Source organism: Aulostomus chinensis, chromosome 11 (genome assembly GCF_037954235.1).
Source record: "Aulostomus chinensis isolate RoL2024-O1b breed Wild chromosome 11, RoL_Achi_v1.0, whole genome shotgun sequence".
Classification (NCBI taxonomy): domain Eukaryota; kingdom Metazoa; phylum Chordata; class Actinopteri; order Syngnathiformes; family Aulostomidae; genus Aulostomus; species Aulostomus chinensis.
In genome coordinates, this window is record NC_141330.1 from 8,436,211 (window position 1) to 8,448,242 (window position 12,032).

Here is a 12,032-nt window from a genome sequence, read left to right on the forward strand (position 1 = left end):
TGCAATACCAGGCAATGGCCAAAGCGTGCATTGGTAATACTATTTCAAAACTTTTATGTCGAGGTTGTTGTGTTGTGGCTACCATATGGCTGCACCGATTGTGAAGATCTGCGCCAGTATCGTCAGTGATAATTAAAACAACAATTTGGCTGATAGTTGATGCCGGTACCAATGTTTGTTTTTGTTGGTTTTAAATCCCAATTCAGGCCTGAAAAACACAACAATTGTCATAAACATAAATAATTCAAAAGTATTTTTACATCAAAACATAAAAACTGGCTGCTGCCATCTTATTTGCTGATAAGTTGATGACAGCCAGCAAGTCAAATATCAGCCGATACCCACGTACTTGTGAAATGTCCATGCTTCCCTAAAGAATATGTTTCTGGAGGCCAATATATGATGAGCAGGCTTTTATAAATACTTTGAACATAAACAAAACTTGACTCCTTCACTCTCATTATACTTACTTGTGGTTTCAATACGTAGAAACTATGATATCAACTTTTTCCCCCCGCACAATCATATCACCATCGCTATCAGCCAGCGGTCGTTCAGCAACGTTGATATCGGCCATATTGCTGCATCTGTTCCCCTGGTGGTGGCATGTTTAGACAAAAGCCAACAGACAAATTGACTCCATTCCTCTCCCGCAACCTCCCTTGGTTGATTGACGGGGCCCCTGGATTTGTGCAGCTCGTGACAAGACTGCCAGAGGAGTGGCATTATGTTGGACTTATAAGTCCTTAGCACACCAATGCCAACTTTCCAAACGAATTGCACAACTATCAAAAGTTTCTTCATCATCGTAGTTGTGTCATCTCTCACTCCTCTTTATATTTTTTTCCGCCTCAGAACTTCTCTCTGCACCCAAGCCATTCAATTTCTATTTACCCCCCCCCCCCCCCCCCCCACACACACACACACCCCACTCATCCAGATATCCCACCCCCGCCGCCTCACGGTCTCCCTCATCCTCCTTCTCATCTCTCTTCTTCTTCACACCTCTGCGCATCTTCACGCTGGCTATTAAAACCTCTTCTTCCCTGTTGTCGTCCTAATTCTCTTCTCTCCATCCCGCCCTATTGTCCCTTTCCCTCATACTTCCCTTCACCTCGTTATCTCCCCCCGTTTGACTTTAATTGGTTAATGCATTAATTATCTACGCCCCAATACCTGCCCCATTAACATACGCTCTCCTCTTGTGGCCCCCTCCCTGCCTCACCCCGACGCCCTGGGCTGGAGATACGCTATGGACACGCATGTAGACGCGCACACGCACTCTTCTCTTTCCTCTTTTTTTTTTTTTTTTTTTTTACCCCATGCCTCCTTTTCACTCTATTTCTCGCTCCTACACTCTTTGCCCCCTACCTATTTCCCCCCTCCAAGTCATCTCTCTCTCTCCCCCCGTCTATCTTCCCTCTGCCTCCCTATACTCTCCTCCTTTTCTCTCTGTGCCTTGCAGTCGCCTCTGCCGGCTGGTCCCTCTCCCCGGCGACGGAATTATGAAAAATGCGCCCATCGACAGAGCGCCTCAGCTTCGATTAGCCGAGATGGGACATGACAGGCCGCGATCAATACTTATACCGTCCTATAACGTGTCAACTAATGAATCAATCTCGGCTAAATTTTCCATTTTTCAAAAGCCGACGCGAGAGACTGGAATATCCTCTTTTGTAAAGATATTATTATCGATTTCGTCGGCAATTTGACATCGGGGGTAGTTAATTCCACTCTAGAATAAAATTGAAAACACTTGAGATTGAAGTGAGAGAGGGAGTGAGAGAGGGAGGGAGGGAGAGGAGGGGAGGGGAGGGAGGCAAGGGCAGGCAGGAGGGGAGGGGGAGACGGCTGTTGACTTGATAAAAGAGAATGGGAAGATGGAAGGAAGGGGGTAGGAAGAAGAGATACTAATGGTGGTGTTGCAGAGACGGCAGCAGTTTGCCTATCTATCTATCTACCTATAAAATATCAAAGACCTGTACAATTCAATCCAGCATCTAAAGCTTTTGCTTTCTTTTTCCGTTCTTCTGTCTTCATGTCATTTCATTCATGCGATTTTTTACAAAACATTCTCTGCAGTTCAGGTGATACAAGTGGTAGTTTTACTGCAGTAAAGGAGCACTGGTATGTGTATGTATGTCTGATAAATACTGTTAAAGTCTATTCAGGAAGTTTCTTTCACATATAAATTTTGTCTGCTTTTAGAGTGTGTGTGTGTGTGTGTGTGTGTGTGTGTGTGTGTGTGTGTGTGTGTGTGTGTGTATTGGCAGAGCCAGAAAGAGAGTCAGCATGTGTGTCAGAGTGAAATATAGATGGAGGAGGCCGGTGTGTGTGAGGGTCAGCAAGGTGCAGTGTAACTGTCGACAATCACAGCCTTATTTACCTGTCAAAAACACTATCATCCCACACAGCCCCAGCCAAGCAATTTCTCCTGTCTCTTCCTCCCTCCTCTCCCTCGCTCCCTTTCTCTCTCTCTACCTCCAATTACAACCGAGAGGGCTATTTCTCTCCAGGACAAAAACACTCCCCGCAAGCCCTCCCTCTTCTTTCCGATAGCCCCCTTTCTCTCTCTCCCCATTGCTTCTACCCTTCTGTCTCTCTCTCTCTCTTCCCCCCACTCTCCCTTGTTCTTCTCCTCTGCTGAGAGTTGGAGAGTGGAAACGAACAAGCTGTAAACACACGCCACTTATCCCAGTGTATGTTGTGTATTTGTTGGCGGAGGCTGGCGAGGTGAGGGCTGTGGTGTATGGGGCCAGAGGTGTGGGCTACCTTATCAGACGGACAGATGTGAAATAAAAATGCACTGCAGGTTGAGAGGGAGCTTGATCAATGCTCTGCTGGTCACTCACTATATCCTTCTTGTCTCAAAGTGTTGAGATGGGAATGGTTATGTTGGTCTTGGCATGTCTGTCTCTGTGCAACACTTTAGAGGCCTTGCATTTATTCGAGGATGAACATGTCGATTCTCTATTGTCAAAACATCCACTATAAGACCTGATTGTGTTGCTAAAGTTATTCATGTGCATCATAGAAAACCGTTAATGTTTAAATACTACCAAAGATTGAGTGACACTGGGTGATTTCTTCCTCACAAAGCATTGCACTTTGTTTTGACTCAATCTGACTCATTTTGTGGCCATAAATACGCACAGGTGGAGTAAATCAGTATTAATCCACACCTGAAAATAGTCCTATAAATGCAACATTTATCAGACTGCTGAAAGAATCTCATGAAAAGAAACAAACGCAGATTGTTTGAAACCTCTAAAAACTGCTGTAATAGAATCCGGATCAATAGTGGCAACTGCTCTCCATAAAAAAGAAAAAAAAACTGTTACACAATCCACAAATAAACAGACTCAGATATGCACATTTTATTAGTAATCTTTAAATTCATGCGCTGTTATGAACAATTCAAAGTGAAAAAGCATCAAAAGAGTTGCCCGGATGTCTGTACAAATAATACTAGTAAGTAGCAGTGGACAAAGTACACAACTTAGTACTTGAGTCAAAGTACAGAGACTTCTGGTCAAATATTCCTCCAGGTGAATATAGCTCAGTCAAACAGTTGAGTTAAAGTACTAGAATACTTGCCTTTAAACTACATAGGTATTCAAAATGTATTCCTTTTTAATATCAACTGATAAATTCACAATATTTTTGCTGATGATTTACAATTCGGTCAATGGCAGGTATTTACCAATGTTGGTATTATCTCTGACATTAACTATATATGATATTTACATTTTATACATACTGACAAGCACATGTAAACACTGAAAGGATTTTTTTTATTCTCAAAAGATTTGGAAAACTGTATGTCATCATCATAACACCATTAACAAGTTAAGCATAGAAATGAAACTGACTCGGGATAAGTTCACGGGGGCTCTGCTGCTCTATTTCCACTGCTGGTGGGCTTCAAATGTGTTGTGTGTCAGACTTTGTTGGTGTATCAGTTTTCTCAGAGATGGACGGTGAATTTCCACATGAATATCAAACTAAATTGGAAGACAGTAAAGTGACTGGTTGCCCCGCCCCCCCCCCCACCCCACCACCTTGAAGAACATAGAGGCCAATCACATTAAAAAGCGGACAGACAATAACAAGTTGCTTAAAAGTAATGTGGCAAAGTGGGGGGAAAAAAATCAGGTGAAGTACAGACAATCAAAAATGCATGGAAGTACAGTAGTAAAGTAAATATACTACGGTCAACCAACTCACCAGTAAATAATATGTACAAAAGAATGCAAGCGAGGAAAACGAACACCACAGGACAGCTACAGCTCGAGGGTGATCACGACAGTGAAAGCAGGCAAGAATTCAAAAGAAGGTCGTGTTTATGGTGTAAGTTTTTTGTAGAAATCAGATGAATATGCCACACAACATGACGTCATTCCACGACATGTGGTGCTAAACTCACTGAGTCTTGCACCTTCCGAGGCTGTGATGCAATAATCTAAGGTGTATAGGTATAGATTATCATTTATGGCACATCTGTCGGTCAGGATCCAGATTTCAATGGTAGTAAATAAACTTGAGGAACCGGCTGATTGTAGATTTGTGTTTACACTTGTGTGTTTCTCTCAAGGCTTTAAGGCTCTGCTGATTTAAAGTTGAAATGTGATTTATGAGAAGTGCTTTTGTTCAATGAATCTTCCCGGATTTGGGCAGTAATTATTTCTGTAAAAGACAAATTATTTAGCATGACAGCCGGCAGAATGACAGACAGTGATGGATTTGAACAGCTGTTCTGTCGCCTCACTGAAAAACCACTCGGAGGATTTTTGCTGATGCATTACTACTGCAGATACTTGGGTGGCCTTTTATTTCCTGGACAGTGTCTTGCTGCCTTTGACTGAGACATACACATGAACGAACACACACACACACACACACACACACACACACACACACACACACACACACACACACACAGAGCTTTCCCCTGTCGGTCTTCATGACTGGCTCTGTGAAAAGGCCATCTGACAAAGCCATTAACAGGGCACTGTAATACCTGTGTCTGTAGTGAGCTGAGCGACACAAAAAGACATTTATGGGTGCTGCCATGACAGTACTGTGACATCTGACTGACCGACTTGACTGCGAGCTCATCGGCGGATGAAGGCAGACTGAGACACTGACACTACTGACAAAGTAAATGGAGAAAAGAACCAGGAGAAGACGGAGTGAGCGAGGATTCTTAAAGGCTACTAGCATGGTTTCACCCTCTACTGAAAAAGCACAAAAGTTTGTCTCATTGAAGCAAACAAGTCGTAGTGCATCAGGTTACAGTTTCATTCTGAATTTTTACTCCACCCAAAAAAAATAATACAAAATCTCACTACCTGTAAGTGCACCACTCTGCTGGAAATGATGGTGAGTGGAGGTGTCATTTTAGGACTGGCAGAGAATGGACAGCAATATAGCCGGTGAAGGAGCTGGAGAGTTAAAGACAGTAAGATGCATTTAAAGTCTGGGCAGAAATGTAAAGTGGGAGACAGAGACAAAGCTTGTGACTATAAGAGAAAGAAGAATGATGTTGAATCGAGTGTATGTGTGTGTGTGTGTGTGTGTGTGTGTGTGTGTTATAGTGCGTGCAGCTAGAGCAGCAGGCAGAGGCAGCTAAGCAGAACCAGCCAGCCCTCACAAACCAATCAGGCCTTCATTAGCCTGGGCGGGAGGGATCGATGGCCAGCCCGCATCAATTAAACAGCACCCGCACCGTACTATATATATCTACACACACCTACTCTATACACGACCATCATAAATACAAACGCTCACAAATACGGCAATGTCACAAAAATCCAATCAAAAACATGGAAAAATGTAAGATTGAAGGAGCCTTAACTATAGCTGTCTATGACTAAAAAAAATGTTGATATTGCTGGCTTTTATAAAAACATCACACATGGCATTGTAAATCTTTTTCAGTTTTCAAATATTTGGAATTTTCACAAACTCACAACTCGAAAATACAAAATGTGATTTAACTTGTTTGTTTAAACTCTTTTTTAAAAAAATTTCCACTCAAATCATGTTTTTACATTGGTATCTTTAAATAATTGATGGTGTTGAAGCAATTCAGTCAGTGTCATGAAAGAAGGAAAGTTTCTCACTCAGCCCAACAGTTAATCATCTACTTATACAATTCTATACAGTAGCACAAAACATCATTATAAATGTGGTAAAAATATAATTATTACCTTGGGGGAAAATGAATGTGAAGTTAGATTTTCGCTGCTGTCATATTCACATAGGCATGAAAAAATAGTGTTCATGATGATCTTAACTCAATAGTCTTAAATCCAAAGTTCTTACCCTACAAGTACAGAAAAGTACTATTTCCTCAGATCCAAACTCTTCCAAAGGCCTTTTCCAAACCGCAATTACACTGTACCCTGTCCAAGCGCTCTTTCACCTCCAACACACACTCACAACATCGATAACACCCAATTACACACAAGCTCACACATGGTGGGTCCTGAAAACACACAATTACACGCACTCCGGACACACTTTTTATTAACACTCAATTACACACGCGCATAAATCACTGACGAGGCGTACATCCACGGGAGCAAAACTGGAGAGACTGTCGTGTGAGAAGATAGATCATTTTCTTTGGCCATCACTTTCACAAAAGACTTTAAAAAAAAGGGCCTACAGACAAAACAAGAAGAAAGAATCTGTGGTCTGGTGGAGTTTGTTTGTTCTCTCAATGTCACATGGGTTTCCTCAAGGAGCTTCACATTCCCTGAGGTAATTCAAAGGCATCCAGTTCAGAGGAAAAGCTCAGCTCACACTCACTGCCCAAAGCTTTGTGTGCGTAGATGTAGATCAGCGTGTGATGTTCTACAGCAGATGATGTATGTGGACGTCACATGAAGTGTAGCACATACATAATGGAACTTATGGATCTGGTAAAGACTGTTCCATAGAGTATGTTTTGTACAGTACAGTAGGGCTGTAGCTAACGCAGACTTGGCAGTTCAACACAACAGTTTGACTACTTGAGAATAGTTTCATGCGGATTTATGAGCTCGAAGGTCTCTGTGGTTACACCCGATGCTGGCAGGGATGCAAGGTCCTACTATCAGGGACAGCTAACTTAGCTGGCCTCATCGCACTAATCAGCACTCATGGTCCTCACATTCGCTTGACTTTAGTTTCCTAAATTGGAGGCTTCGTCAAGATAAAACCACCGCAGATAAAAAGTTGAAACACCAACATTATCACCTAAAAGATGTACAGTAGTACAACAACAAAAACAACATTGCGTGGGAAATATCATTTGCAATGGCTAATGGGATGAGTAGTTCCTTAAACATGGAGAAAACTATGTACATAGTCTTGTATCTTTATCTTTTTCTCCATTTTCCTTTAGTCCTTTTGGGCTGAATCAAATGTTTTATGATCCTGATTCGTCTGCTCACTGCTCATCTTGGCGACTGGTTTAAAAGTCTTTGTCTAAAGATTTGACTGAACTGTAAATGGAGGAACTGAGGGGAAAAGGGCTGGAGGGATGATGAGAAAATGAAATTAGAATAACCAAAGCCCCCACTGAAAGCCACAGATTGTACTTCATAGTTTTGATTATTGCGATTATTGTTTTACTGATTATTCCCAAGTTTCGGCTTTTATGAAACAAGAAAATGTGAGAGAAGACGATACATTATTCAACAATGCTGTATAAAGGTATATTGAAACTTGAAAATGTGACCCCCAGACCTGCTATGGAAGACAAGGCAGACAACTGACTCAACAAAAAAGCCAAAGAATCATAAAACTAAACTCAATAATCTTTAGCCTATCATTAAACAAAGAAATATTAAAACATCATCTTGGATAAGGTTGTTGAATGTGTTTCCAGTTATTCAGGATTTAGGGTCTGCTGCTAATTCCATTTAATTATCTATTTATAATATCCTTGTGTTTGCTGGTGGCAAAGAGTGTGAAGGCAATAAAAAAAATTTAAAACATGAAGTGGAATTAGATAGTTAATAAAGGAAATATAAAGTATTTCAAATGTTGAGCTTGGGGATGAAGTATTAAAGCTTACGTTTAGGTTTGGATAAGACAAAATGCTTCTTCCCAGACCGTAGCGCTCTTTCAACGATCCCATCAATATCCACTGTGGTGTGGCAAAAGCAGCACAGGGAAAATATTCAACTCCAAAGTAAATGTGTCTGTATTGGGCGATTACCGGGCCACGCTTCCTGAGCCCCACACGTCACCTGCTCACTGTGGCATTGACACGTCAGTCTCCTGCAGCTAACGCAATGTGACAGTGTTGAGATTATAATATCTGGCCCGTATTACCGAGCATTAACGCCATTATCGCACCCCGCCCGCTCAGGTGGGTGACTGCGGGACTGAGAGAGCGCTCAGGAAATTGAGAGAAGACATTGTGGAAAAGGGGGTGGAGGACTATGAGTTAGATGAATGAATTTGAGAAAATGGAGGAAGCAGATCTGCGTTGGTAAAAGCCCTGTACCATCATAGAAAGAGTTTAAACATGTGACAATCAAATGGGAAAGATGAGGCAGTTCGCTTTGATTTCATAGGATTTCAAGAGGATGCATTCAAGGAGGAGCTGTAGTTTATTGTCATTCAGCGTGGGCCAAGTAAACAATTTATAGAATAATGATGATGATGAAATCTGCCATTCACATCTTCCGACTGTGTGTGTGTGTGTGTGTGTGTGTGTGTGTGTGTGTGTGTGTGTGTGTGTTCTTTTTTACTGAGGAGGGGACTCAGTTTGATATAATATGAAAGAAAAGGAGGCTGGATAAAGCTGTTCTGATAATGAACAGCTGAACAAGCACCATCACTTCACATGATTTAATGTTTACATCGCACCACGCCTGGTTTCATATTGCTTTTCCAGGGCCTTCATTTGTTTCACCCCAAAGAAACCACTTCTATTCCATAGCCTTGTTGTTTTAATTAGGGAAATTAATAAATAAGAATGAATTAATGTGGCCTCCTCCCCTCCCCTCCACCCCCCCAGATCGGAGGCAGACACCACTACCTACCTCCCTGCTCACTCGCCTGCACGGGATGTATTTGTGTGCCATAATTAACGCTTAATAAGTAAGTGATTCATTATGATTAGCGTGCGGATTCGCTGTAATGGCCTCTCTCTGTGCTAGCAATCAACCTCACTCTGTTTATCCACACATAAACCCCACTGATCCATCTCTGTCTCTGCCCCCCAATCTACCAATCCACTGTACTCCATTCTTCTGGTCCTGATGCAGGGCCATTTGTTGGGACGCCAGTGGAGGTCTCTATCAATCTGAGAGTCATTAGGCGAGTGGAGGAGGAGGAGGAAGGGGCTTCATTGTCATCAAAATGGGGGGTTATCATAAGACAGGAGGATTGCTCATTTTGATGATGGGGAATGCATACAGGGGTGAAAGATTTGTTTATCTGAGAAGGGATTAATAGATTTGTAAAGTATAAGTAAAAGTTGGTGCATATGTCAAAGGATCACTCGTTTTCACTTATCAACTGAAAGATATTGATGGGGAATTATCACAGGCCCCAAGAGTGAAGGAGATTAATTAAATATTGTTGTAATTTTTGGGGTGGGGAGAGGTGGGGGAGTGCTAAAGTACTCTTGTAATGTGACGGAAAATCATCTAGCGTAAGTCTCCAAGGAGCAGATTGTGTATTGTTTTGCATTTATACTCAAAGGGAGAATGTAATGGATCAGAAGAGAAACATTTGAGATAACACGATCCATAGTTGGAAAACATACCAGACCTGTGGATCATGAAGTAAAACCACCGATTTTGTGCAAACCCTTCTGTACAATTTACAATTTCGGAATACAACAAAGACTTATGGATTGCTGTTATCATTCCTCCTCCTGATGACAGTAAAGAGTTCCCCTTTGACTGAGATAGGATGGGGCTCTGCTCAAATGAACTACTCTGAACAACATGTCGTCTTCTGAAGGCACAAATGTTTATAGCGGTTCTAAATTGCCGTGACAGCTTGGTGAAAAGCCTGCTGTCACGGAGAGGAGCAACATGCAATAATTGTTCAAATGGGGATAGCAAGGCACCTTTTTGGACAGTCTGTCCTTGAAGGGTTTTACAATCTGTGCAACATATGACACCTTCTACCCTTGGACTCCTGATTCAGGAGACAGTCAATTCAAGAAAAACTACTGCATCGGTCATTTCAGCAAATGCCCAAATACATTTGTTTGTGTTCAAGAAACAGAGACACAAAGACCTCTAGCAGCTAAAGTAATTGTGATTTTTCTTTGTCTGCAGCAAGCATAACGAAACAAGCTGGGGGGGGGGGGGGGGGGGTTATAAAGTCATGAGGTCTGTAAAGACAAAGAATGTGGACAATGTCATCATAACAATAGATTCATGTTTCCAATTTCCATTTGACAATCAGTGTTAATTTCTGTGACCAATAGGTGACTATGCTCAAACCTAAACTAGTTCTTCTTAAAAACACAGATAAAGTTGTCTTGCATTTAAACCAAAGCAAAGAGGCATTAATCATCAGGAAATGCTGATTTTCACTAAGGACCACTGTAACTTAATGCTGAGGTGGTCCTGCCTTCTAGACGCCTCTCATTGGAGGTTTTTTGAGCACCTCCAACTTGTAAGTGGCCTCATGGTTGACCCAGAACACACTGGAGTGATTATACAAATCAGGCAGCCTGGGGAGGCCCCAGGGCCTCCCGGGATGAGCTGGAGTAAGTTCATAAGGAGAGGGATCTTGCTCAGTCTGTTGCCACCACGATCAAATCTTGGATAAATGTGAAAAAACAGATAAATTGCCGAACTTTCTGTGTTATGAAAGGAGCTGTAGTTCTAGAAGTTAAACAGGACTTTCTAGGGCATAACAATTTTAAGGGTTGGCTGCACTTTCTATGTTTGACAAGTTGTTTTGGAATGCACCAAAACTGATGCATTCCAAACCAGGAAATGCTAATGTCTCTTGTTCCGGATGAGAAGGTGTATTTTGTCGTTTTATGTAGATTAAATTTTTTCAGGGCTCCTGTTATCTGTACACATATACAGGAGGACAAACATGCAGGAACGATGTAGGAACACGAACACAAACAAACACACACACACACTGAGGACCAGCAACAACTCCACTTGACAGCTCACTTGAGCCATTTTGTACCCTTTGGGAAAGGTTTGCACTTCCCCTCAGCTCTCTCTCCTTTCCAGCCATACCTCCTAGAATGTTCATTGCCCAGAAAATTATTTCTCTAGTCATTTCAGCGCCTTTGTGAGCGGCAATCAATTTCTTTTCTCTTCATGATGGTCCCGCGTGTGGGCACAGAAGTTTGACCTTCTCTAAAAGATCTATCAATTTATCCGTCCATCCTGCAACCTATCCATTAATGTTTTCATCTTCCCTTGTTTTTTTTTTCTCTTCTTCTTCTCTCTGCCTGCTGACTGTTGGGTGGTAAAGTGGCTTTAAAGTCATGTGCTCATCAAGACCTTGTGTGTGTCTGTTTGTGCAATTATACCTCAGTCTTACAGCTGGGCCAAAATCAGCCGGTGGAGAAAATGATGGTCATTTAGACTGAGGGGAATATGCACTTGAGACAAAGGGAAGCCCATTTGAAGCATGGTGATGGTTGTGAAACCTGGGAGGAGACAGGGTCAGGCTGAGGCTAAATGACATATCACATTACCAGCTAGGGGTCACCCAATTTCTCCCAATCTGTTACCAGCCTTTCACAGGCAACAGAATTGTTAGAAGCTAACCTGTGGTTTATCTGTCTGTCTGATGTCTTGCTGGCCAGGCAATGATCTGCTACACTGCAAAAATTAAAATCAGGAAAAAAAAAACAACAAAAAACAAGCTATTTGTGGCATAGCTCACCTCAGGGATTAAGACAGCCACAAAGCCTTGTGATGCTGATAAATTCTGTCAGATTTGAGGATTTTAAAAATCAAAGTGGGCCAGTTAGTCAAAGGTTTGCTTAGTTTGTCTATTAAATTCCTGGGTACTAAAATGCTCATCAGCAAATTCTT

General features: G+C 42.0%; 1 protein-coding gene across 6 annotated transcripts in view; it reads right to left on the reverse strand.

Annotated features, from left to right (window-relative positions):
* Window positions 1-12,032, reverse strand: part of erfl1 (Ets2 repressor factor like 1) — a 94,134-nt gene that overhangs the window by 55,452 nt on the left and 26,650 nt on the right. For 2 of the 6 annotated variants that reach the window (XM_086218117.1, XM_086218114.1), the window contains exon 2: window positions 5,352-5,444. The exons of the other annotated variants lie outside the window; for them this stretch is intronic. The gene's annotated coding sequence lies outside the window, so the exon portion shown is untranslated. The remainder of the gene's footprint in view (window positions 1-5,351; window positions 5,445-12,032) is intronic. 6 annotated transcript variants of the gene reach the window in all.